This window comes from Pteropus alecto, unplaced genomic scaffold, assembly GCF_000325575.1.
Source record: "Pteropus alecto unplaced genomic scaffold, ASM32557v1 scaffold3, whole genome shotgun sequence".
NCBI classification, from domain to species: Eukaryota; Metazoa; Chordata; class Mammalia; order Chiroptera; family Pteropodidae; genus Pteropus; species Pteropus alecto.
Window position 1 is genome coordinate 22,621,210 of NW_006442484.1, and position 27,618 is coordinate 22,648,827.

At 34.2% G+C, this 27,618-nt stretch overlaps 1 pseudogene; it reads left to right on the forward strand.

Annotated features, from left to right (window-relative positions):
* Positions 1–809: 809 nt before the first annotated feature.
* On the forward strand, positions 810–27,618 carry LOC112470247 (annotated as a pseudogene).

Here is a 27,618-nt window from a genome sequence, read left to right on the forward strand (position 1 = left end):
AAATAAGTTTATTGTTTTGTTTTGTTTTACCTTCAGAGAATGCAAGGCATTTAATCTCATGCTTTCTGAATGCCCTGTGAATCTTACCTAAGCCCACCACAAACAAAGGTTAATACAGGTAAACATCTCTCCATTCCTTAAGCATTAGATTAAAACACATTAAAAAAAATAAGCCTTTGCCAGTAATTCTGTTAGTGGAATGCTATGGATCCCAGCCTGTGGTGCTTGGGAGTGCCATCATGAGGGGACCTCATCAGCTGAGGAACAGAGCAACAAATACGCTCAGAGCAGTCTTGTTTGGACTCAAGCTGGAGTCCAGCTAAATACGTGAGAAAAAAAATTAGGATCTCCTCTACCAAAATAAATAAATAAATAAAATAGGAAAACCAGTAGGAGTTCAAGTTAAAAGGAACAACCTTATAAACAGATCTGATACGATCAGGCAGTATTCATAAGGGCCATGGCTGGGTGGAAATGAAATAGTCCATAAATCCCCCATTAAATTCCTGTATAGATAGGATGTCAGCATTATTCTTATAAGGGCTTTTCTTATTTCTCTGAATCTTGATAGCCACGTCACAGGATTCTAGAGCCCTCACTTAAAAGAATGATTACAAACCTATGAACATGTTGGACCCATTCTTAATATTAAAAGGCACCCATTGGGCTCCCTATTAAAGCACAAATGCATAAAAATTTCATTACACACAGAAGGAAATAAAAACGATGATGGATTGTCTAAGTTTTTAACAAGATGGAAAAAATCATTTCCTCTTCTCATGATATGGGTGTTGCGGCCAGTTCTGGAAATGTACCTTGGCCAGTCTCTTCGAAGTGAAGTTGAAGAGAAACAAGATGATTTTGGAGGAAGCCACACAGGGAGAGATCAAGTCCCAAAAGAAGTGAAGCAGACAGAAGAAGAAGGCAGTCTTGGGAGCTCATTTGGAGTGCCCACCAGAAGGACTGAAGGAAGGACCTGTGTTAAAAGCCCTGCTAGAGGAGGTGAGTCCCATTTGTGGAACCTGACTTTGAAGTGAAAAACTGAAATTCGTCAAATTGCTGCTGAATATATCTCATTCAACTGTGCTGTAGATATGAGTTTCCTAAATTTAAGAACAAAGGCATGTTTCTGATGATTCAGGACTTTTCTGTATTGTACTGTACTATGTATCAGAATTTCATTACTTTTTGAGGCTGAATAATATTTCATTGTATGTATGTATCACATTTTGTTTATCTAGTCATTTGTCCAAGAACATATAGGTTGTTTCTACCTTTTCGTTGTTGTGAAAATGCTGCTATGAATATTGGTATACAGACATCTGTTCTAATATCTGCTTTCAATTATTTTGAATATATACTAAAAAGTGGATTTGCTTGTTCATATGGTAATTCTATGTTTAATTTTTTCTGAGGACCTGCCATACTGTTTTCCCTAGGGGCTGCATCATTTTGTATTTCCACCAGCAATGATTATACATACTTCCATCCATCAAGATCAAGTGGACTTTATTTTAGGAACACAAGGTTGGTTTAAGGGACAAAAATCAAGCAAGTCATTTCACCAAATCAATTTACAGAAAAAAACAAACAAACAAAAATAAAAACTTACAACCTTCTCAATAGATGCAGAAAAATTATTTGACCAAATTCAATACTCATTCATAAAAAAAAAAAAAAAAACCCACAAAGTTCAGGACACTAAGAATAGAAACATCTTTAATCTGATAAAAAAAAAAATCTCTATAATAATCAACATCTTTTTATTGATAAAATACTAAATGATTTTCTGCTAAGATTAAGAACAATGCAATGATCTTACTTTAACTATTTTTATTCAGCATTTTATTACAGATCCTAACAAGGATAGTAAGGTAAGAAAATGATGGAAAGTATGATGATTACAAGGGAAAAGTGAAAACTCTTTCTTTGCAGATAATATGATTGTGTTGTAGAAAATCCTAAGGAGTCTATAAAATACTACTAGAAATAATAAATGGTTTTAGCAATGATACAAACCACTAAAATAAATTAATTGTATTTTTATAATAGGTATAATTGAAACTTGTAACAGATATTTGGAAAACAAAACATAATTTGTATTAATAATTATTTTTAAAAACCCTTAGAAGTAGTTAACCAAAAACATAAAAAAACTTCTAAACCAAAATCTCCAAAATATTGCTGAGTTAAATTTAAAAAGACCTAAAAATGGAGAGGTATACTGTGTTCTTTTTGGAAAATTAGATGTTGTTTAGATGTCATTTTTCCCCAAATGATTTGTGCACTTACTATAATCCCAATCAAAATCACAGCAGGCTGTTTTATAGAAATTAATAAGAAGATTCTAAATTTTACAAATAACTTCTCTAGATTATTTGAAACAATCTTGAAAAAGAACAAAATTGTAAATTTCATATTATCTGATTTTAAGAATTCTTTTAAATCCAAGCTAATCAAGATTGGGTGGAATTTGCATAAGGAAGAACATAGAAGTCAAATGAACAAAATAGTCTAGAAATAAATATGCTCATAAGTGATCAATTGATTTTAAACAAAAATGCCAAAGCAGTTCAATGGGGAAAGGAAATTCTTTTCCAACAAATGTTCTATACCAGCTGCATAAACACATGTAATAAAATTAAACTTAACCCTATAATACAAACAAAAATTAGAAAGGAATGTAGACCTAAAACTAAAATCTAAAGCAATAAACTTTGAAAAAGAATATGGGAAAATACCTTTATGACCTTGTGGTATGAAAATATTTCTTGGCAAGGAAGCAAAAAGCATAAAGTATAAAGAAAATTAAATTAAAAAAATAGACTTGACCAGTAGTTTTTAAAAAGTGTCTGTAAAGAGATACTGTTACAAAAATAAAAAGGCAAGCCACAAATTAGAGGCAACATTTATAATATATAAATCTGAGAAAATATTTGCATCCAGAATACATAAAACATTTCTATAAATCATTAGTAAAAAGTTAACTAGCCAATACAAACAGGCAAACGAATTGAACAGCTGCTTATGAAAAGGTATTGCAAGCCACTGAGCTCATTGAACAGTTCTCCACTTAGGGACTTATGAAGAGCTAAATTAAAGACTGACAACACTAAATGTTTGTGAGGATACAGAGCAACTTTAATACATTACTGATGTATTAAGTTTAATACATTACTGATGGGGGTACAAAACAGTACGCAAAACAGAAGTTTAATACATTACTGATGGGGGTACAAAACAGTACGCTCGTTTTTAAAGGCTATTTAGCTCTTTCTTACAAAGTTAAACACACTCCATCAACCCATTTCCCAGAGATTTCACTCAAGTACTTAAAAGGGAAAAAGATATATGCCCACAGATAGCAGGGTGCCATGATGTTCATTGTATATTATTCAGAGTAGCCTCGAACTGAAAAATTCTAAATATCCTTAAGAAAATAGAAGATAAGTTTAAGTTTTTTATATATATAATTTCATTGAGGTCACTATTTTATTTTATTTTATTATTTTATTTTATTTATTTTATTTTATTTTTAGTTGTAAGAAATAAAAATACCATTTATTAACATCGTGGTGTTTTTCTTCATACTTTTTCAGTGCAAACATGAATACTCAAATAAATAATTGAAAATAAATTTATCACACTTGAATGCTATTTTGTAACTTTGTATCACACAATAGACTTTTAAAATGTAATCATAATGCCCTGTGGATTTTGTTTTCTTTCCTTTGTCATAGGTATTTCCTTAGTATGCTTTTCTTTCTTTCTTTTTCTTTCTTTCTCTTTCTTTTCTTTCTCTCTTTTCTTTCTTTCTCTTTCTTTTCTTTCTCTCTTTTCTTTCTTTCTCTTTCTTTTCTTTCTCTCTTTTCTTTCTTTCTCTTTCTTTTCTTTCTCTCTTTTCTTTCTTTCTCTTTCTTTTCTTTCTCTCTTTTCTTTCTTTCTCTTTCTTTTCTTTCTCTCTTTTCTTTCTTTCTCTTTCTTTTCTTTCTCTCTTTTCTTTCTTTCTCTTTCTTTTCTTTCTCTCTTTTCTTTCTTTCTCTTTCTTTTCTTTCTCTCTTTTCTTTCTTTCTCTTTCTTTTCTTTCTCTCTTTTCTTTCTTTCTCTTTCTTTTCTTTCTCTCTTTTCTTTCTTTCTCTTTCTTTTCTTTCTCTCTTTTCTTTCTTTCTCTTTCTTTTCTTTCTCTCTTTTCTTTCTTTCTCTTTCTTTTCTTTCTCTCTTTTCTTTCTTTCTCTTTCTTTTCTTTCTCTCTTTTCTTTCTTTCTCTTTCTTTTCTTTCTCTCTTTTCTTTCTTTCTCTTTCTTTTCTTTCTCTCTTTTCTTTCTTTCTCTTTCTTTTCTTTCTCTCTTTTCTTTCTTTCTCTTTCTTTTCTTTCTCTCTTTTCTTTCTTTCTCTTTCTTTTCTTTCTCTCTTTTCTTTCTTTCTCTTTCTTTTCTTTCTCTCTTTTCTTTCTTTCTTTCTTTCTTTCTTTCTTTCTTTTTCTTCCTTTTTCCTTCCTTCCTTCCTTCCTTCCTTTCTTTCTTTCTTTTCTTTCTTTCTTCCTTACTCTATTGAAGAAATGGTTTAAATTTTCCCCCATCTATCTCCCCCCTCACACCCTCCCCTCTGGTAACCACTAGTTTATTGTCCATGTCCATGAGTCTCTGCTTGTTTGTCCTGTTCATTTGTTGCCTTTAGGTTTATATCCCACACATAAGTGATATCATGTGATTTTCATCTTTTTCTGTCTGGCTTATTTAGCTTATTTTGATTATTTAGCTTAATTTGATTATTTCAAGGTCCATCCATGTTGCAAATGGCAGTATTTCATCTCTTCTTATGGTTGAGTAATATTCCATTGTATATATGTACCACAGCTTCTTTAGCCAAATATCTGTTGTAGGACACTTCGGTTGCTACTATGTCCTGACCATTGTAAATAATGCTGCTATGAACATCAGTGTGCAAATATCTTTTCGGATATGAGTTTTCAAGTCTTTAAGGTAAATACCTGGTAGAGAGATTGCTAGATAATATGGTAGATCAATTCTTAGTTTTTTGAGAAAACTTCATACTGTTTTCTATACTGGCTGTACCAATTTGCAGTCTCACCAGCAGTGTATGAGGGGTCCTTTTTCTCGGTTTCCTCTCCAACATTTGTTATTACGTATCCTATTGATTATAGCTATTCTAACAGGGGTGAGATGGTATCTCATTGTGGGTTTGATTTGCATTTTCCTAATAGCTAGTGATGTTACGCATCTTTTCAAATATTTGTTGACCATTTGTATGTCCTCTAGGGAGAAGTGTCTGTTTAAGTCCTCTGCCGATTTTTTGATTGGATCGTTTATAATTTTCTTGTTATTGAGTTGTATGAGTTCTTTGTATATTTTGGATATTAGGCTCTTATTGGAGGCTTTGCTTGCAAATATATTTTCCCATTCGGGTGGTTGTCTCTTTACCTTGTTGATGGTTTCTTTTGCTATACAGAAGCTTCTTAGTTCGATGTAGTCCCATTCATTTATTTTTGCTTTTCCTTCCCTTGTTTTTGAGGTCAAATTCATAAAATACTCATTAAGTCCAAAGTCCTTGAATTTAGTTCCTATGTTTTCTTCTTTGCATTTTATTGTTTCAGGTCTTATATTCAGGTCCTTAATCCATTTCAAATTAATTTTGGTGTGTGGTGATAGACAACAGTATAGTTTCATTCTTTTGCAGGTGGCTTTCTAGTTTTCCCAGCACCATTTATTGAAGACGCTTTCCATTCTCTACTGTATGTTTTTGACTTTTTTGTCAAAAATTATTTGCCCATGTCAATATGGGTTTACTTCTGGATTCTCAATTCTGTTCCACTGGTCTGTGTGTCTGTTTTGCTGCCAATATCATGCTGTTTTGATTACTGTTGCTTTGTAGTATAATTTGAAGTCAGGCAGAGTTATCTTTCTCTTGCTTAATTGCACTTACTAGGACCTCCAATGCTATATTGAATAATAGTGGCGAGAGTGGGCAGCCTTGTCTTCTTCCTGATCTTAAAGAAAAAATTTTTAGTTTTTCACCATTAAATGCCCCTGGGATGAAGCCCACTTGATCGTGGTATATAATCTTTTTAATATGTTGCTGTGTTCGGTTCACTAGTATCTTATTTAGGATTTTTGCATCTGTGTTCTTGAGAGATATTGGTCTGTAGTTTTCTTTTTTGTGTGTTATCTTTACCAGGTTTTGGTATCGGGATAATATTTGCCTCACAAAAAGAGTTAAGAAGTATTGCCTCCTTTTTGATTTTTCAGAAGAGTTTGAGGAGAATAGGTATTAAATCTTTGAGTGTTTGGTAGAATTCACTGGTGAAGCCATCTGGTCTTGGATTTTTACTTTTTGGTAGGTTTTTGATGATTGTTTCAATTTCCATACTGCTTATTGGTCTATTTAGATTTTCCAGTTCTTTTTGATTCAGTCTAGGAAGATTGTATTTTTCTAAGTACTGATCCATTTCTCTAGCTTCTTAAATTTGGTGTTGTATATTTTTTCATAGTATTCTTGTATGATCCTTTGTATATCTGCGATATCAGTCATAATTTCCCCTCTTTCATCCCTGATTTTGTTTATTTGTGTTCTTTCTCTTTTTCCTTAGTGAATCTAGCCAGGAGTTTGTCAATTTTATTAACCTTCTCAAAGAACCAGCTCTTTGTTGCATTTATTTTTTCTATCTTTTTTTTTTCAATTTCATTTATTTCTGCTCTAATTTTGATTATTTCTTTCCTTCTGCTGACTTTAGGCCTCATTTTTTCTTCCTTTTCTAGTTTTTTTGTTTGTTTGTTTTAAAGATGAAGCATTAAGTTGTTTATTTGGGCTTGTTTTTGTTTTTAGAAGTAGACTTGTAGTGATGTGAACTTTTCTTTTATGACCACTTTTGCCATGTCCCAAAAGTTTTGATGTATTGTACTATCATTAATATTCATTTCTATGTATTTCTTGATCTCACTTTTTATTTATTCTCTGACCTCATTATTCTTCAGTAGTATGTTGTTTAATCTCCATGTATTTGTGATTCTTTCTGCTTTCTTTTTGCAGTTGATCTCTAGTTTCAAAGCATTATGATCAGAGAATATGGTTTGAATATGATTTCAACCCTCTTGTATTTCTTGAGCTAGCTCTGTGTCCCAGTATGTAGTCGATTTTTGAGAATGTTCCATGTGCCCTAGAGAAGAATGTATAAGCAGCTGTTTTGGGATGGAAGGCTCTGAAACTTTCAACTACGTCCAGTCGATCTAATGTGTCATTTAGGGATATTATTTCCTTACTGATTTTCTGTTTGGATGATCTGTCCATATCTGATAGTGGGTATTTGGGTCCCCTACTATGATAGTGTTTTGGTATGTTTCTCCCTTTAGTTCTGTTAGTAATTGCTTTACACATTTCGGGGCTCTATGATTGGGAGTATAGATATTATTAAGTGTTATATCTTCTCGGTGCATGATTCCTTTTGTTGTTATGAAGTGTCCCTCAGTAGCTTTCTTTACCTTTTTTATTTTGAAGTCTATTTTGTCCAATATTAGTACTTCCACTTTTCTCTGAATGCCATTTGCTTGAAATATCATTTTCTATCCTTTCACTTTGAGTCTATATTTGTCTTTGTAATTGAGATGTGTCTCCTGGAGGCAGCGCATGGTTGGGTTTTGTTTTTCGATCCATTCAGCAACTCTGTGCCTTTTTATTGGTGAGTTCAGTCTATTTACATTTAGGGTGATTATTGAAATATGAGATCTTCTTACAGCCATTTTATCTTTCGCTTTCTGGTATCTCAGTGTTTCCATTGCTTCCTTGTCCCTGTGTTTCTGTTTTCTTTATTTTGGTTTGCTTTTGTGGGTTTTCCCTCTGGTCCTTCTTATTTTATGTTATATAATTCGGTTCCGAATCTTCGATGTGTGGTTACCATTACAAATATGTAAAGGAATATATATATGTGTATATATATATATGTATTTTCATTTATATTTGAATATTTGATTCCATTCCTTTCCTGCTTGTAAGGTTTCTGCTGAGAAGTCTGACAATAATATAATGGGTTTTCCTTTATAGGTTACCATCTTCTTTTCCCTGGCTGCCCTGAGAGTTTTGTCTTTGTCATTGATTTTTGTTAATTTTCATACAATGTTCTTGAATTCCAAGCTCCAGTTCATTCTTTAGATTTGTAAAATTCTTGTCAACTATTTGTCTGAAATGCTTTCTAATCCCTGCTCCTTTTCCTCCCCTTTGAGAATTCCTATTATTCTTATGTTTTCTCTCCTGATGGTATCAGCTAGTTCTTGTATTTCTCTTTCATTACTTTTCATTCTTTGGTTTCTCTCTTCTTTCTGATTCATTTCTAGATTTTTGTCTTCGATATCACTGATCTTTTCCTCGATTTGGTCAACTCTATTTCCCAAGCTTGTTATTTCATTTTTCAACTCTTGCAGTATGTGTGTGTGCGTGTACGTGTGCGTGCGTGTGTGTGTGTTTAATCTCCAGAAAGTCTAGTCAGTTTTTTTGAGGGTTTCAGTCTTCTTGCTAAAAAAAGGATTCTGCTCATCTAGTTGTTTTTTCAGTTCTTGAAATTGTTTATATGATTTTTTTTTTAGATCTCATTGAGTTTTTTCAGAAGTACCATCCTGAATTCTCTGTCATTTAAGTCACATATTTCTATGTTTGTAAGCTTATTTTCTGGAGATTTTTCTCTTTTTTTCTGAGATGTCTTGTCACCATGGTTGTTTTATGGTGTTTAATGGACTATTTCTTTGCATGGGTATTAATGGAAGTGTATTCTGCCTTTTTTTTTTTTTTTTCCAGAAAGAAGATTTATTATATAATGGTCCCTACCCTGTTGCAAAGAAGGTGTTTTTCGTTGGTGGTTTCCAGTTGGTAGTGCCTAAGCCTCTTGGATCCCTGCTTTATATAAAGCCTTAATAATGCCTTTATATAATGCCTTTATTTTCTTGTAGATATTTAATCACACTTGCTACCCTTAGTTTCAGCCCCTATCAGTGTTAGCAACAGCTTCTGTAGTGTTTGCTCAGATTCCCCTGGAACTCCACGGTGTTTGGTCTCAGAGGGTATTCAGGGAGCACCCTCTGAGTTGAGGGTTGAGGGCTGCAGCTCAGCCTTGGTTTTGCAACTGTGGCCAGTAAAAACCAATGTTGTTTTCCTGCTGTCCACTTTTCTGCTTTCTGCCCTGATGAATGGGCACTGCTCTCAGTTGTGTGGAACTCACAGCAGTGACAAGCAGGGCTGTTCAGGGAACTCGCCGCTCCCCCTACAAGGATCTCTGGCAGCTGCAAGAGGCAGGTTCTTTATTTCTCCTAGTCCTCCGCCCAACACCCAGAGTTCTCACTTGCAGCAGCTCTTATGTGCGTATCCTATGCTCAGATGTGCTGGTGTGCAATTTGGGTGTTTTTTATTCAGTTTTAGATGTTCAGGTTATCGTTGTTTCAAAGGGAGAGATCTGGGGACTTCTCTCACTCCACCATGTTTCTGATGTCACTCAAAGTTTTGATATATTTATGTGATGAAATACTACTCAGTGTTATAAAATAATAAAACACTGGATAATGAAAAAAGGCACTGAAGAATTTTAAAAAAATAAATGAATCTAGTGAAAGAAAACAGACATAAAAGAGTATATACTATATGATACAATTTATAAAAGTTTTAAATATAGGAAAAATAGTCTATATTGATTAAAATCAGTGCTATAGCTGCCTATGACTGCTGGGGAATGACTATAGGAGAGCAAAAAGGATCTATCTGAAATGATAAATATTCTGCATATTGGTAAATGGGCATATGTATTAGTTAAAAATCTTTGAATTGTGTACTTGAGATGTGCACATTGAATTGTACATAAAATTTACCTTAATTTAAAAAAAATCTTATCAAAGCTTTGCTAATAAATAAGAATAACATGAGCACCTGTTTTAGTCACATTGACTTTTCTACCATTCTCTAAATACCATACCCTTGCATAGTTCCTTACTGTCCTCTTCTTCTCCTCAAGTCTAAATGTCCTTTCACAATTTTTTTCCTTCCCTCTTCTGTATTCCAGCTCACTAACATGGCAATTTCTACTTACTCATTGATTGATTTATTGATAACTCTCTTCAGTTCTCCTCTTTCTTCATCTTCAGACCTTTTCTCATACCTCTGATTCCTATTAAGGTGTGAATAGCAAGTAGTATTTTAAACTGCTGACTTTCGGTCAAATCTTTATTTTTTATAAGTATAAATCGTCAGAGCTCAGCGTCAATGAAGTAGCTTAAAATATTTTGTGTCATAAAAGTCATAAACTTAGAATTTTGTCTTTTACTTTTTCAATCATTTATTTAACTAACACTGAGTTTTTAGAGTTTTATGGATCTAGAGATATACTGAAGAGCCTTTAATCTGGGAGGAAGTGGGCAGACTTTAATCAAAAAAGGTCATACAAATGTACATAAACGAAATGGCAAATGTTTCTGAAGGGGAGGCAAATCTTCGAGGATTCTTTATTCTTTTTTTCTATCTCATACATTTTACCCTCTATTCTACCATTGAAGCTCTGAAAAATCGTTCTGGTATGTCTCATCAATTCTGCGACCTTGCCTATTTATCTTGCACATGTCCTCTTGTTTTTCACTTTTCTGACAGTGACCCCTTATTTGCCTCTGTGATTCCAATTGTATCCATCTCCTTTCTTGCCACTTTTCCTTTCTCTTTTACTCTTCATCTTCTCACTGATTCTCTCCCAATTTCTAGCGAGCATAACTGTGGGTGGTTGGACTAAATCATGCCCTTTCATGTTTCTGTACCTTAGCATAAACTATTTCCTTCTTGTGGAATGCCTATTCCTAGGCATTCACTCTATCAAGATCCATGTAGTTAATTAACTTCTTTGGGAAGCCTTAGTCTGCTCTCTCCTGTGCTCCCTTCCCTTTGATGACTTCTGCTTATTAGTACATGTGTCATTAGCCTTTTTACCTGCTAGATTGTAAACTCTTTGAAAAATACATCCTCATAAGCTATATATTCTAATTTCTATCCCAGTACATAACCTATTGAAAACATTTGATAAGTATTTGTTGACTGTTTCATGACAAATATTTAAAACTGTAATCAAACAGTTTTTGTTTGAAATGTGTAAGTGTATGTGTGTGTTTGCTTCATTTCATTTCGTTTTATTTTTAGTCTTATTCCTTTCTTTACATACAAGTACACACATGAAAAACCATTGATAAATATTATTGTGAGAAGGTGCCAAAAGAAGTAACCTATATGGTGTCTTCTTTGGAGTTGAACATTTTGTCTTTTATCTCATGAAATAGATCTGAAACAATGGTCTTCATTGTAAGAAACTAATAAAGTCAAAACTGGCTTTAACATCAGTAACCATATTCGTAAAAAAAAGACTAAAAAATAACTAGTTAATATTTTTTAAGAAGATAACTTTCTTTTACTCAGTTTACTTGTATGCAATTCACTGGCCCGCTTTTAACATGATGAGGATAATAGGTAGGTTTCAGTTAGTATCAAAATTAAAGTTTAAAGTCTGCCTCTAAATTATGAGTTTTTTGCTTGTGAGATATTTCCTAACTGGGACTGCTTCCAGAAGCACTTCACTGCAGCTTCATAGAATTTTCTCAACTGTTTTATTTGTTCCTTCTCCACACCTCTTCCCTAGTGCATAGAGGCACATCTGTCTGTTTTCTGCCTTATCAAGCATGCATCTACATCTGCGAGGAAAACTCCACTTCCTTGGCTAAAAACCTGTATCTGATTGTGGTAATAAAGCTCTACTTCCTCAGTTCAAAACATAGATCAGACAAGACCAATTACTTCAAATGACTCATAGTAACAGGCAAAGCAATAGTAGTCTTTTCAAAGCCTTTGAACTTCTATTGCTTCAAAGGTGTACTAAAATGTAGTTATGAGGCGATTGTCTAAAATTACCAAATTACCAGTTTCCCAAGCTTTGACATTTGTTATTTTGCATAACTAGACAAAGGAAATCAGTGAGATTACCTATGAGGAGAAAAAGAGACACTAAAAAAGCGGGGGGATAGGGGGGCGGGGCGCATATTAAAAAGCAACTATGACATAGGTAAGGCTGGTGGGTTTGATGCTTCTTAAGGAAAGGACAGAAAGGACATCAATTAACTATTACTAAGAGTTTGGATACAAAGTTAAACAAGTGGATTTTTAAAATTTTTATTCTTGCCCTGAACAGAATAAAAATATATTACTCTGAGAATGATCAGCGAGTAGGATTTTTCTTAAAGGAAACCACTGTCCTGAAGTACTGTCTGAAACTTTGAATTCTGGCAAGAATTTTCTGATGTTCGCTTGTGTGTCTGAAATGTCAAGAGTGGTGAACACTAGTCAAAATCCATAATGCCTGCCAGTTGTTTGGGGACTTGTGTGAAATGAATTAGTGATCATACCTGTTCCCATTCTTTCTCCAGGAACAAATTTAATCTTTCTTCAAGGGAAATTTTTCTGTACGTTTATTGCCTTCCTGCCATGCCTTTTCAATAGCATAAAAGGTTTCTAAATTTATCTCTTGTAAACATATTTTAAAATGTCTACTTTCTTTATAAAACTTCTTCCTAAGCATGGTAGTTTATACAGAAAGGGGCAACAGAGTATAAAGGTCGTGGGCAAGTTTTCTAGAACCAGATGCCTTGGTTCAAATCCTGGCTCTCTGTCTATGCAATCAACCTGGTTACTCTGAGCAGGTTACTTACTCTTAGTTTCTGAATGTATAAAACGGGGATAATATAATGTTATCTACTTCAATAGGTTGCTGTGAACATTGAATACATTAATATTTATAAAGCGTTTTAACCAGTACCTGGCACATGGTAAGCATTACACGTGTTTTGTAAAATGTTTAAGAGATGAAGTTATATATATTTAATTTACTTTTTAGAACTTAATTAAATTAATAGCACACTGATTTTGTTATTAAAAAGTGGGAAAATCTGATGAGGAATAATTTTGAAGCCCACTGCCTGAGTCTAAGGAAAAGTAGTTTGTAGTTGGAACTACCCGGTTTCTTCTGTAATCTGTACCACAGTGAACCACTAAAGTTTTATCTAGCTGGAAGTCTAGCGATCTTTACTGAAATAGTGAACTGAGCCTTGCCTCCAAATACCTTTGCTAATTTTCTTCGACTGTCATCCCTGTTAAAACAAGAAGCAAAAAATTCCCAATCATTGAAAATATACCCTTTCTTATAAATGAGCAATTTTATGAAGTGATATTATTCACACTTAATAAATATCTAGCAGTCAAGCATGATGCTAAACAATTCTTAGAAATTTAGGTCAACAGAGGCACTTCAGATTATTTAATTTAAGTCTCTCGTTTACAAAGGAAGAAAGAGACTTCAATGAAACAGACATATATAGGTTTCCAAGATCATAGTCAATTAGCAATGGATTTGGGCTATACCGTTAGAAAGCATACCTTTCTGAGTTAAGAAATCCTGAGTTCAGTTTCCAACACTTCCATGTCTATACCACTGAACACATCTAACTCTCAGGTTCCTCAACATTAAAAATGATAACGTGATAGTATTTGTAAGTGAGATAATAATTGTAAAGCAGTTAGCACATTGGCTAGCATGCAGCTAACTCTCAATAAAAGGAAACTTTTTTTTTTTTTTATTGTTAGTCTTATATCCTCCTGTGTGTCTCTATCACAAAGCCAAATACCAGATGTTAAAGGAAATACTGGTGTCCTCTACGTGATTATTCTCAGATAATACCCTATGCAATTTGCTCACCTTCATAGTCTGTTCAACATGTGTTTTGCAAATGCACTGTTGGCACCTTGATTTGTCAGGCCAAAAAAAAAAAAAAAAAACCAACAAACAAAAAAAACTGAACTGAGTCAAACTTTCATATTCATATTTAAATATAGCACAAATCCTGTAAATAAACCTACAGAGTCAAGTTTTATCTTGTCTACTTTGTGTTATCCAGTTCTCGTACAGGAAATGGAGTGTATTTAATATTGATGACTCTGTATGTGTCATTTAATCGTCTCTATTGATTAGATTTCATCAGAGTGTGGGGCTTGGACAGAGCTTTGATTAGACTGTAAGGATTCTTTGCCGTTTTCTTTTACCCGACACCATATCAATGTACCTTCTGGTGTGATATCACTTTCACAATCAATATCTGAAAAAAGCCCTGCACACAGGCCTCCAGGAAGGGAAGGCACTGCCTCTAAGTCTCCTTATGCACATAGATTAAAACTCTTCAATTGAAAAAGGTTATTATTGCATGTTTTAGAGCAGGATAGAGGAGAAAAAAGAACTGAAGGAGTCTCCATAGATTTCTTGTGTAATTTGCGCATCATTTTTTATTTAAAAGTGTCAAATTCTCCCTTTTAATGTTGGTTGACATTTGAGAATGGATCATTTTTATCAGTGAAATTTTACAGTTTCAATCTAGTGCTTTTTTCCCCCTAGATGTAATAATAGTCTATAAATATATTATTTGGGCAAATTGATATCTTAGACAGACTATTCTTGTCTAAATTCATTTTGCATGGATTTTACTGCTGTGAAACGTCCACTGGGCCTCCCGGACTAATCTTCTACTGAGGCAAAGTTTATTTTTCTATTTGCCAAAGTTGTTCCTCCACAAATTCACAGAGCTCAGGCCTCAGGTTTAAATAACACAAACTAAGTAGCGTTAAGCAGCAAATATGTATCTTTATACTAGGTTCATGGAGTTTGTGGTGTTGTCTTAATGCTGACTGGAAAAGAGGCTGAGATGAAATGCTTATTTATCTCTCTTCTGAAACATGAAATTTTCTCAAAGGTCAGTTGCTGGGATCTTGGTGGTCAGGGCTTAATGAAACGCCTGGAAGTATCTGAGGCAATTTCAATAATTTCAGACTATTTTAAGGATCAAAACCCTAGGGTTTGGAAATAATATATTCTATCATGTAAAATATAAATTCCCAATAAAGCAAGTTACCTGGGCATCAAGACACCCAGTGTTATATCCTGCGAGGCAAGTTTTGTGCCATAGAGTAGTAAGGGTGAATGAATAGGCAAAAATCATGAACTCCATTCTTCACTATCGCTTTCCTCTTTCTTACAGTTTCTTACTTTCTATAACTTTAACATCTCCTCCTGCAGTTTCTTTTATCCTTGTCTTGTGTTATTCTTTTTGTTATATATTATTTTAGAACAGAGCTTGACAAGCTAAGGACAATGATCCACCTCTGGCTGCTTGTTGTGTAAATAAAGTTTTATTGAAACACAGACACACTCACGTGTTTAAGTCTTGTCTGTGGCTACTGTCCCATCACAATCCACAGAGATGGATTGTTGCAACAAGAACCATCTAGCCAGCAAAGTCTAAAACATTTGCTATCTGGCCCTTTGTGGAAAAGATTTGTAGACCCCTGTATCAGAACGACAAGTTTCCACTGTGAAAGGATAAGTTTTATGTGGGCTAAGTCAGAGGGAAATTCAATTCCTCCCTCCAATACCATCCTGTTCTCTGATAATAATTGTATTTTATGTATCCCATTTCTAAAGTATTGGATTGTCATTTCTATTTACATTTTCATATAATGTTCTCAATATCAGGAAATATTAAGTTGCTGAAAACATAGCTCTGTACATTTTTCTAGTGCATATTTCCTGACAACATCATAAATTATTCTTTTAAAAATATTTGTCCTGACTCCCACACCTCCTCCTGCCACGAAATGGTTAAAGTATATTGCTGCTTCTGAAGAGATAATGTATATATCTATATTTCTATATCTATATCTGTATCTATATCTATATCTATCTATATGTATATCTATAGATGTTTTTAATTTCAATTTTTTATAATCATGTGTACAAATATGTTTTTGAAAACATTATAAAATTAATTTTTTCCAAAGAGTTGGTTCCAGATCCTGATCATTGCACTAAATGTAGACTTTTTATATGTTTAGGAAGATAGGATATCATGTAAAAATCTGTTTGTAACACAATAATTTCTACATAAATATATATTCAAATTTTTACACATTTATAATTAATGGACCACAGGTATGGAAATTATAACTCAAGTTAACTAAAGCAAAGATTCTGAGGGATGACTTTTCCCAAACTGTTTTAGAACTTAATAGAAGCAACCATAATTTGTTAAATATTTAGTATCAAGTATTTTAGGTGTAACATTTCAGTTACTATCCCTGCAACTCTGTGAAGAGGGTTGGAGTTGAAGAGACAATGACTCAGAATTCATTCAACTAGTGAGTTATAAGCAGGTATGTAGAATCTGTAGCTCAAGGTCCTTTGACATCATCAGGTGCTTCTTCTAACTGAAGACAGATCCCTGGGTTGAGGATACCAATTTCGCTAGGGATTGGGGACAGAGAGACTCGTACTTTCTCAGAACAGCCCCAGCAGCTTTGATTATTCCATTGAAAATCGAATACAAATTGGGTAAACAGTCATTATTCTGCGTGCCTTAAATCTATCAAGGTGTGGAACCTTGAGAGAAAGGTGTCTACTGCAATTCATGAAAGAATTGAGTGGAAAGAATTACTCCAAGTTTAGCTTTTATTTGCAGAATCTGAGCACGGATTAAGCGTGCTCACTTTCCTATGGCCCATGTTTGAAGTCATCACTGGAGATGCTGCTGCTGTAATATGTAAAGAGATTCAATGACTCTGAGTCATCGAAGCTGCTTCTTACAGGGATCTGGGCTTAAAAAAAAAAAGGGACATATCTTCTTGATCTGTCCTTCTAACATGAGGTATGTTTGTGGTTAAGAAGTTTTGCTAAAACTTCTTTCTGACCAGGTCACTTCCCCGCTCACCAACTTTCCAAAAACAAGGAATAAATTTAAGATGTTTAGTACCTTCAGGCAAGCATCTCCTTGGCATATTTCACAACTTTTCTTGCTTCTAAAAGGGGAGAAGGAAGTTGCCTGAAAGTTAAGATTTTGAAGTGTAATGGCAGAGGTTGTTACCTAAAAGCTAAAAGTAGCCAGCAGTTGTCAGTCATTTTTTTTTTTTTTAAGAAACCTGTCTGAATAGGCCATTCTTTTAGGCGGATGATGCAAAATAATCTCATCTTCACATATATCGGCATGATAATAACAGAGGCTAGGCAGAATTACTTCTCTGCGGGTTATATTCCTTTCTGGAGTATATTTTTTCTCTACATTTAAGCAGTCTTTTCTATAAATCAACGAGATAGTGAAGATGTATTTGTGTGTGGATTTGTATCTGCGAATCCATGTGTCAGTGTGTGTGTCTGTGTGTTTGTGGTTCTGTGTCTATGTTCTAGTTAACCAGATCCTGCAGGTGTCGAGAACCTAAAGACAGAGTACAGCAGAAAGGGTATGAGAAAAGAGCCTCAATCCAGGATGGAGGTGGGACTTAGAAAAGGGTTTGGTTGGAGTCAAGAGCTTGTTCTAGCCTGGAGTGAGGAGGTCTCATGGGTGGTGTAATATAAGATGAACAAATCTAAAATGTCTTATTTTTAGGAGAAGAGCCAGTTTCAGGTTTTGTGATTCCTGAAACTTATACAATTTGGAGGGCCCTCTTTTAGAGAAAAAAAAAAAATTAGAAAACTATAAACATGAAATTAGGTACAGAGTCTTGGAAGAGAACTTAAAATCTTAGGTTTCTGTAGCTTTATAGTGAATCTGCTTCTGGTTTGACACTTACATTGTAACCTAATTTTCCTCTTGGGACCAAATGTTCTCATGAGTAGATGAAAAGTGTCCCATAGGGCCTGTCAGACCTCCTGGGAAGAGGTAAAACTGAAGTTGTGCCCTAGATTGTTTGAGGGAGGAAGTTTGTCTTTTCTCAGGTCTCTGGAGGCTGGACCAGAGACCAAGGTTTAAATACACTAGAACTCTCTGGTCATGAAGATGGGCTGAGTTTTGCCACCTGGAGAAAGACTGGGATCTAAGCAGGTTAGTGCCAGGTAAGGACCCCTGAGTACCGATCCATCCTGCAGCTCTGAGTATGGCTACCAGAGGAAGTAGTGGTGACTCAGTGCTAATCTCTACTGTCATCTCTGAATCTGGAGAAAAGTTGGCATGAATGGCAGATTAATTCTGCTCCTCTATGAAGAATCCAGGGGAGAGCCTTCTCTGTACTTAGGGTATGTGGTAAAGGGAGCACAGTACATTCCCTAGGTGTGAGTGGGACAGTAGCATCCTCATTGGCCTATGGGCAGCAGATGCAGGAACAGGATACTTCGGCCAAAGTACATGAGGGATTTAATCCTGAGTGGAAAGGAGATGGCATCTTGTATAAAATAACTGGTGAGCATTTTGAGAGAGAAATAAGTTTCTGTTTGGACATACTTAGTCTCAAAGTCACTCTAATACATGTCCTTATCAAAGGCATCATAACTTTTTAGGACCAGGTGGGTGTAACCTGATATACATACAGTCAAAACAAATGAACACTAAATATACATCCTCACATTTCTCATCACTGAGCTTTTGTTCCCAAGTTCCTTTCTTCTTCCTCACTATCTGCTCTTCCTCATCTATCTGCCTTTGATAACATTTGATAAAAATGATCGTTCTATGAGGTCCAGCTCAACTGACCATAAAATCTGTAAACCTTCCTTGATTCCCCCAATCACAAATAGTCTTTCTTCTTGAAACACTTTGTCTTAATGTCTCTTTATGTCTCTTTACACTGTCACCTAGAAGTATGGTTACTTTTGTGCATATCTGGACTAGCCTCTTTTGTCTATAAGGATTGGAAAGTCACTCAGGTTATCTTAAATCTTTCGAGTTTATGTTTGCTTATTAGTATTTGTATAACAGTGAAACTGCATACCAAAATCCAGAGGAAACAAGGAACAGACCTAGAACTGAGCTTCCCAGATGGAGACAAAGTTGGAAACTGAAGGAACTTAGGCAGCTGTAGGTATGGCAGTCATCCTCACTGACTGGCTGAGCCTAGCATCACATAAACTCTGCAGAAAGGAATCATGACACAACTCATTCATCTTTATATGGGAACAAGCTAGTACTGCAAACACAGTGAGGAGAGGGCGGGTATTAATTATATGGTACACAAATAGGATGAAGGTTGCCTGGATTGTTTCTTGGAGGAGGATGTCATTCTAATAGCATACTGACTAAACTTGGTTACCCATATATTAATAATTACACTTTTCTCATCAGCATCTCTTCTCCTCAGAGACGAAATCCTTTCATTGAAAACGTCATTATGTACTATGACAAGGCTTAGTTTCCAGACTCTCATACTCTAATCTCCATCTTACTCTTTATGTGTCCGTCTCTCAGAGCAAGATCCTTGGCACATAGTAGGTTCTTAATAAGTATTGAATTATAAGTGGCTAGAAACCAGCTGTGACATCCTTCTGCATACACATTATATATAAATTACCAGGGTTTGGGGACTTTTTTCCCTTTAGTTTGTATTTTCACTAAGAGAAGGAGAGGAGTCATTATTCTTTGATGCATGATGCTGTTCATTTCTTATATAGGTAAATTGCCCATCCAGAAAAAACAGTACATAATTGTACTGGAAATATGATTCTGTGGTTTATGAGAGCTATTTTATTATCTGACTAAATTAATTTATGTAGAAGAAATTAAAAGATAAAAAATATATCTTCAAATATTAAATAAATGCCTTAAATTGAATCAAATTCTTGGAGAAGACATGAAAGCTCAGCATCTGGGTTCAGGATGGGGATGAGGAAAGGCTGGTTTGCTGAAGAAAAACAGGGAGTATGTAGTATGTTGTGAAGAATAATCCTGAATTGGCATGAGCCAGAAAGGTAGGATTTGTTTGCTTCTTTGAACATTAGTTCATATCCTTCACATTCATTATCCTGTAGACCATTAAGCTATTTTATGGGCAAAGGAGAAGTTCAAGTGCAGCACAAGTTGCCAAAAGGATTATGAAGTTCATTTTGATTGATCAATAATTAACTGTACCTTGTGAAATTACAGGCTTGACTAACTGTGGAACGTATTGTAGTGAACAGCCCAAGCTGCCAGAAAGAACAGAGAACAGAGAAGACAGAAGAAAAGCAATGGAAACCGAAACATCTGTCCCTTTTATGCTGCAAGAGCTGGTAACCAAGATCTCGCCGTGTCTTTCTCTATCTAAAGTACAAATAGCATAAAGCAGGGATTGGATTGATATGAGACACTACAGAAGACTTTTGCTCATAATTATTTCTAGCACTTTTTTGAAGCTCAGGGATAAAACATTTCCAATTATTCATCAAGCTGTTGGAACTCATAGGCCTCTATAATAGGGATTTAGCAGAATAACAAATAGCACACAAGGATACAGATGAAAGGAAGAAATGTGAAGCCATTATTACCATAAAAAAGCAAATGACTATTTGATGGAATTAGAACAATACAGGGAGTCAGAGACAGATGAAACAAATAATGCTAATTGATAAATACATGGCTGTTTAGCATTAATTTGAATTATATCATGGCTGTGAAATGAATAATACCTTTCATTTACCTTTTGAAAGATTACTGTTCTGGACTTCATATTGTCTCAGTAGTTCTTGGAAAAGCTGACCACTTTCTTTAGATCACTGATAGTTTCAATTTTTAAAACATTCTAAAAATTTTTTTTAAAGTAATAAAGGGAAATTCCTTTTACTAATATCTGACAGCCCTTGTCTATCCCGAATTATGACTATTTGTATTTCTCATTTACAGCTTGAGTGTACCTACTTCTCACTAGGTTTTGAGCATTGTTCAGCACAGACAAATGTTAAAATATAAAACAAATCTTAAACGAAGCTTAGAACTGACTGTACCATTTGCAGTTCTGTAATTCCTTTACATACATTTCCTCCTTTGTCAATACAGAGAAAAGTTAAATTATCAATAGATAACAGTAATTTTAGCACAAATATGTTTTAAAAATTGCCTTTGGTAAATTTTTAGATTCTGGGTGGTCTCAAAGTGGAAGGAAGGGATGATGAAATCACTCTCTAATGACATGTAGCTGAACCTTCCTTTCAACAGTACACTTCAGACCAGGGACTAAATTGCCTTTCCAAAAATATTGTTTTTAATGTTTTAGTTACCTCTGATTAGATGACGGATTTGTATTTATTTTCTAATAACAAAATATTTGAAAAAAATATATACCCCCAAAATCCAAATTTAATGGCAAGATGGTATCTCTAAGAATTTTATTGTCCCAAATTGCAAAAACTCACCCACTGGTTGTTCTACACAGGGATGAGGTGAAGATTCAATGGCCCATTTCATCATGAACTCTGCTTACCCCAGGGTGAACTTCGGAGAGCAGAGAGCTATTCAAAGACTAGGCAGATAAGGTCTTTGAGGTTTTGTATAGTTTTTTTTTATTTTTGTTTTCTAAACTCCGTGTTATATATAACTCAGTTTTTTAGTTTGAGACAGAAATAGTATTTGCTGGAGTAGTCAAGCATATAAGACTCATGATGGCACACAGCATAATAAAATAAATCAGTTTTGCTACCTAGTAATGTGCTTTAAAAGACTTAGAAAGTTAATTTGCAGTTTAGGAAGGAGAAAGTTTATAAATTAAAATATATCTATCACCGATATGATATTAATAAATATTAACTCTACAAATCTTCATAATTGTAGTTCTAAATGCAAGAACTCTTTCTGGTCAGTCTGTGGAAGGAAAAAAGTAAAAAGGGTGAGATAGTATAGGACCCTGGAAAAACTAAGACTTTTAGAATACCAGATAGGTCAAGAAATACATATCTATGAAATAAGATTTCAACTTTTTTTTGAAGAGAGAAAGCAGTACACATTGGGAGGGGACAGGTGGAGGATAAAAAGGTATCTAGTCATTCTATGACTAGAATTTGAAGTTACCCCTGTGACTGCAAATAATTTTTAAAAATGAACATTTCCCTGTTTTCCTGTTACACTAAATAGATCTGTAGAATGTTACTTTAAAAATGAAATAAAGCTTGTGTTCATAGTGACAGCCAATAACACTACAGAATAATAATCAATTGCTATTTGTAGCAGCAGGACTAGCAGTGGGGGCAGATCAGTGCAAATTACTGTCACTGTGTGCTGTCATGTATGTAGCCAGCTTGTAGAACCCAAGACAAATGATGCCCTATTCAATGGCACGAGACAGTACTTAGTCATACCTGCACAACAGCAAAAGAATGCTGGCTGGCATCAAATATAACAGGAAAGTGGATATAAATCTAGAATACTGATGGGTAAGAAAAATAAATTAATCCAGCTAAGAGTGCTGCTCCCAAGATTCAAAGTTAAATGCTTGTACTTTTTTTCTATGAGCTAGAAATTGGTGAATTATAACTGTCTAGGGATCTACAAAAAGGTTTGATGTTTTTTTAGTGAACACCAGAGAAGTCTGTGCTGTACTTTATTCGAACATTGCAGAGAGATGACTCTAAAACCAGATATTGAGTATGAATCACTCATTATGGCCAACTTGAATGACAAATTCAAATGATCATTTATTTCACATACAAACAAGAAACAACCAAGAGGGAGAACACCATGTTTGTCAATACCATAGATCATTGTACTAATTTTTAAAAATATTTTTAATGGTATATTTAATTCAGAGAAAGAAAGGAAGTCTCTGGTCTATCTTTGGGAAATTCTTAAATCTTTTAGTAAATCGAGCAAGTAATTTTGATGCTAGAACTACAGACTTTCTACCTTAGTCTCTGATAAATCAGGCCATTGGTTTTTCTCTTGAGAGATAGGTAATACAGATAGTAATTGGAGAGAGAGGAGCAAGTACATTCAAATCCATAAAAGAAACCAGGTTGAGCAAATGACAATATCCTGATCCTTCCATTTCTAACACTCCACAATTATTACTTAAGCTGGCAGAGAGGTATATTACTCATTCAGGAGAAAAATGTTTCAAATGTTACCTTGAGCAGGATCAGAAACAACTGCATAATTTACTGCACGATAGTTAAATTAATCTGTGGTATCCTTGTCCAAAAATAATTAAGAATTTCAAGACCACAACAGCAAACCATTAAAACAAGTGTGAGGTTCTCTAAATGGATGATCTCTTATGACTACTAAGATTATACACCCATGAAGTCAGCCCTCAATGTGATAGTTCATCTTCCTATGCTTCAGCCTTGCCACACACTAGCCTGGTTTGGTTTATGTTACTTAATCAACCCTCAACAAATTGATTTTTAAGACAAGTATTGCAGACTGATAGCCTGAAGGCTGAAGTTTGCGTGGAGTCATATTTTGTTCACCTGAGAGGTGAATGATATGGGTCAAGACTGAGTGACATCTGATTCCTCTGGATGGGACTTCCTCAGTCAGTCCCTGTTATTTCTTATGCTTTTACAATGAGCCATTTTTACCTCTTATTTTACCTGCCTCATCTCTGTTAACATCAATAAAATGGTAATAAAGATCTCTAGCCAGCATTTCCTGCTCTTAATTGCTGTGCAGATATAGTATTAAAAGCACCATGCTGATAAAGCTATGTGGATCTTAAGAAAATATTAGTTCAGGCACAAATAAGTTGATAGTGTTGATGAAATCCATATTCTGTAAACTATGCTTCCAAGAACAATTTGCATTAATTCAGTACCTGTTTTAAGAAAAACCTGTTAGGAAGAAATGCCACTCTCTACTCTGTTTACTTCACTGATCTAAATGGAAAAACCTCAAAAATTCACTTATCAGTATGCTGAGCTACTTACAATTCTGAAATCACATTAAAAGCAAATAACAAACACCAAAAGGGAGGAGGTGAGGGTGGGAAGAAACACTTAAGTACAATTAGAGGAAATTGAAATGACCCTCAGAAGCAAACTGTGACGAATTGAAAATAGTAACTCTTTTCACAAGTAAAATGACTTTATCAAATAGAAATGTGACAATTCACTTGATTGTTAAACATGCCAGTGGTAAATTATAGTTTTCCAAAAGGAACCAAATGACCTAAAAAACAATGCCCCTTAGATTAAAAAAAAAAAAAAAGCACTTTTGCCAAATATGACAATGCTTTGAGTTCAATATAGTGATTTTCTTATTGATAGTCCATGTTATTTAATGGCTTAAAAATATAACTGCCTTATAACTCCATCATGGACAGAATCCAACTACAAAACCAATGTGCAATTTTATTGGTTTCAACTTGCTAGATTATTTTAAAGGTAGAAAGTCTATGCCAACTTAATTGTAATTAGTTAGACTTCACTTCTGGGCTAAACTCACACGTAAGAAGATGAACAAATCCTAGAACATTTTTTGTAAGTCACCATATTTGACTACTTCTTCAACTTTCCAACTAATGAAATGTAGAACTTAATATAAATGTTTGGTCTCTGCTGTATTTTACTGGTAAAAGCTGTTTGCCTTCTTTGAAGCATTTGGAAAAAAGAATGCACATAGCAATAACCCTTGAGTCAAACTTATGCCACAGTCAGCCACCTTTTCTGAAATGTCAGGTCTATATAACTTCATATTATAGGTTTTTGTTTTTGTTTTTTTATCAGTTCTGCCTCTATAACCCAAACTGTAATTTCATTCAAAGAAATATTTGCCACCTAAACCAGCATGGATTAGAACTATCTTTAGGAGATTACCTTTAGAGTATTATTGGTGTTTACCTGGCAGAGAACAGATAAAGCTACTGCTACCATTAATCTAATTTTCCTGAAGCCATTATTATAAACAACTCTTTTTAATGATAAAAGCTATGTAAGGACTTTAGCTCTTTCTGTTTAAAATATTCACTGCACAGCTGAAACATTAAACTAGATCTGTTAGATGTGATTTTTTTTTTTTTTAAAGTTAAGGAGGAGAATGTTTCCCAGAGAGAAATCTATCTCATGAGAGTGTAATTCACTTGGCCCAGGGAGACTATAAATCTAGCACCACTAGCCCATATTTCTGGATTATTTTCTCTTCATGAAGTAATCAAGGTATTATCTACTCTCCTTTCTTGATTGTCGTTTTTCTACATTGATATTCTTTTACAACTGGTGAATTTTATGTCATGTTTTCTATAATATCTACCCATCTCTTGAGTAAGAAATATGGCTTATGGAAACATGAATAAAACTTGGGCTCAACAACAATGGATTGGCACCAAACAGAAACATGCTTTGCACACATTCTATCTTTATGTAGAACCATCTGGAACAAAATGGGTCATGGATGATGATGCTGACTGTGCAACTCTGTGGTTGACTAACCTGCACAAATACATGTGTCTGATAAGTGTCAGGGCAAAGATTTACACCTATTTTCAAAGGCACCAGCTCTTTCCATTGTGCCATGCTGTCTTTCTTCAGGCTCTGTGGGTAACAAGCTTCTGTGACTTAAAAGCTTTACTAATAAATGACCCAGATGATTTCTTTGAGGATTTTTGTTTAGCTCGTGTTGGAGGCAAAGTTTATAGAACCGGGAATTCAAAATAAAAATGACTGCCCTTTTCTCTCATGACTCTAAAACAAAATTAAAACTGGAATCTTTTTTGAATTTAGATTCTCAAGAAAGAAGCAAATACCATATAAACAAGTTGATAGCAGGGATTATTTTGAAGTATTTTTTTTCATGGTATCAAAGACTCTATTTAGATTGCACGTAATTGCTTAAAATTGAAATTTAGTAGAATCTTCTGAATCATAAGATAAATATCAACCTTTATTTTTTATATTTTTAGCGTTAAAAGTATTTTAGTATTAAATTTAAATCTTTAAAAAACAGTTATTTATTCAACAAACATGTGCGAAGGGATAGTATACATACAACAATGAATGTATAAAGGGATAGTGTACATATGATGACAGATGTCCTCTCCTCAATTTGCTTTTAATGATTAATAAAGTACCTATGTAATTTTTCTTAGTTAACTAAAATACTAATTATGCAGTTCTCTTCCTAAAACCATGGTTACATGGTAGTATAGAGCATTAAATATAACACATGGGGAGGAAAAAAAGACTCACATTCAAGTATATTAAATAATAGGTAAAAATATCAATCTCACAATTATTTCATATATTAGTTTCTTTGTGTGTGTGTACTTTAAAGAAGTAAAATGCAATCTCAGTGTTATAACAACTTTGTCAGTTAACTAATTTTGCAATCTGTAATTTCATCACAAATTTTCCAAGTACTATAAACACTATTTTTGATGCCCTTTCTACATTTTCTGCAAACTCCCATGATAAATAAAGAGCAGTGTATTCAACTCCATCATTCATTGGTAATCCTGTTCCTTATAAATAGACAGAAAAGGAATCCTAACAAAGCTCATTTATTTTATGTAGCATGTACATGATAAAGTACATATTGAAATTTACATTAAACTAAAAACTCACATTGAATGTTTGCTTGCAATGCTGACAGTATGCTCACAACTCTTGGTTCCAAAAAACATTGTGAAGAATATTAATGATCTGAATTGTAAGAAATGCAATAGCATTAAATAAAGGTAGTGAAAACTCTCTGGTTCTAATTTGTAACCCCTCTCTTTTTTATTTTCTATACCATTTCCTTTTCTTACATTGGATTTTATCATATGGATAGGTATAGCCTTATGGGGAAATGTGAGAGTGATTAAATAGAAGAACATAAAACAAAGTGAATGGATCTGAAAGTCAATACTTAACTAAATAAAATGTGCTTAACTTGCATTTTTACTACGAAAAAAATAAAACTAAGTGGAAACCATTTTATTAATAGTATACTATTTAAAAGCCTAAATATTAAAAATTGATAAAAGAGAAAAGATTGTCAAAAATTGTACTGCACTATCTTGTCTTACGAGATGGTGGTAAGAAATAACTGAAAAACCAGACAGCAAGAGGGTAAAACCTCAAGCAAAGAAAGGCTGATGCCAGTGACAAGGTTCAGAATAACCTTAGGGCTCAAATGCCCAAGAAAGGAAAGCCTACCACATCTGAAATCCTATTAGAGGAATTGGCAAGTATTCCAGATCGATGGAAAGCCATATGCAAGAGGAGAGATTTAGCAGTTAAAACCAGGATTGTAAAGAAAAAGGAGATGGTTTTGCTACTGTCACAAGCCAGTTACTGATGACAAGAGTAGTGGTACTCAAGTGTTTAAATTTGTCAATATGCCTAGTTATTATCCTACTGAAGATGTATCTCAAAAGTCATTGAGCCACTACAAAAAACTCCTTTGTCAGTATGTGAGAAAACTAAGAATGTTACTTCCAGGACCATTCTGTTCATCCCCACTGGTCACCATAGAGGTGAATGTGATTTTCTTGAAGTAGCTGAAGAAGTTGTTACTTGCGATTGGACCTCTGGTCTTCAATTTAGTTTCTCTTTGTTGAACACAAAATAAATTTGTCATTGCCATCTTCAACAAAATTGATGTGAAAATCCCCAAACATCTCATTCATGCCTACTTCAAGAAGAAGCTGCAAAAACCCAGCCATCAAGAAGATAAAACCTTTGACACAGAGAAAGTGAAATACCAGGTTACACAGCAGTGCAAGATCCATCAGAAAGAGCTGGACTCTCAACTTACACCCAAAATTAAAGCTGGTCCTTATCTCTATGGCTGTGTTTCATGTTCTCTCTCACAAATGGAGATCATCTCTCGAATCAGTGCTCTTATTTTCTAA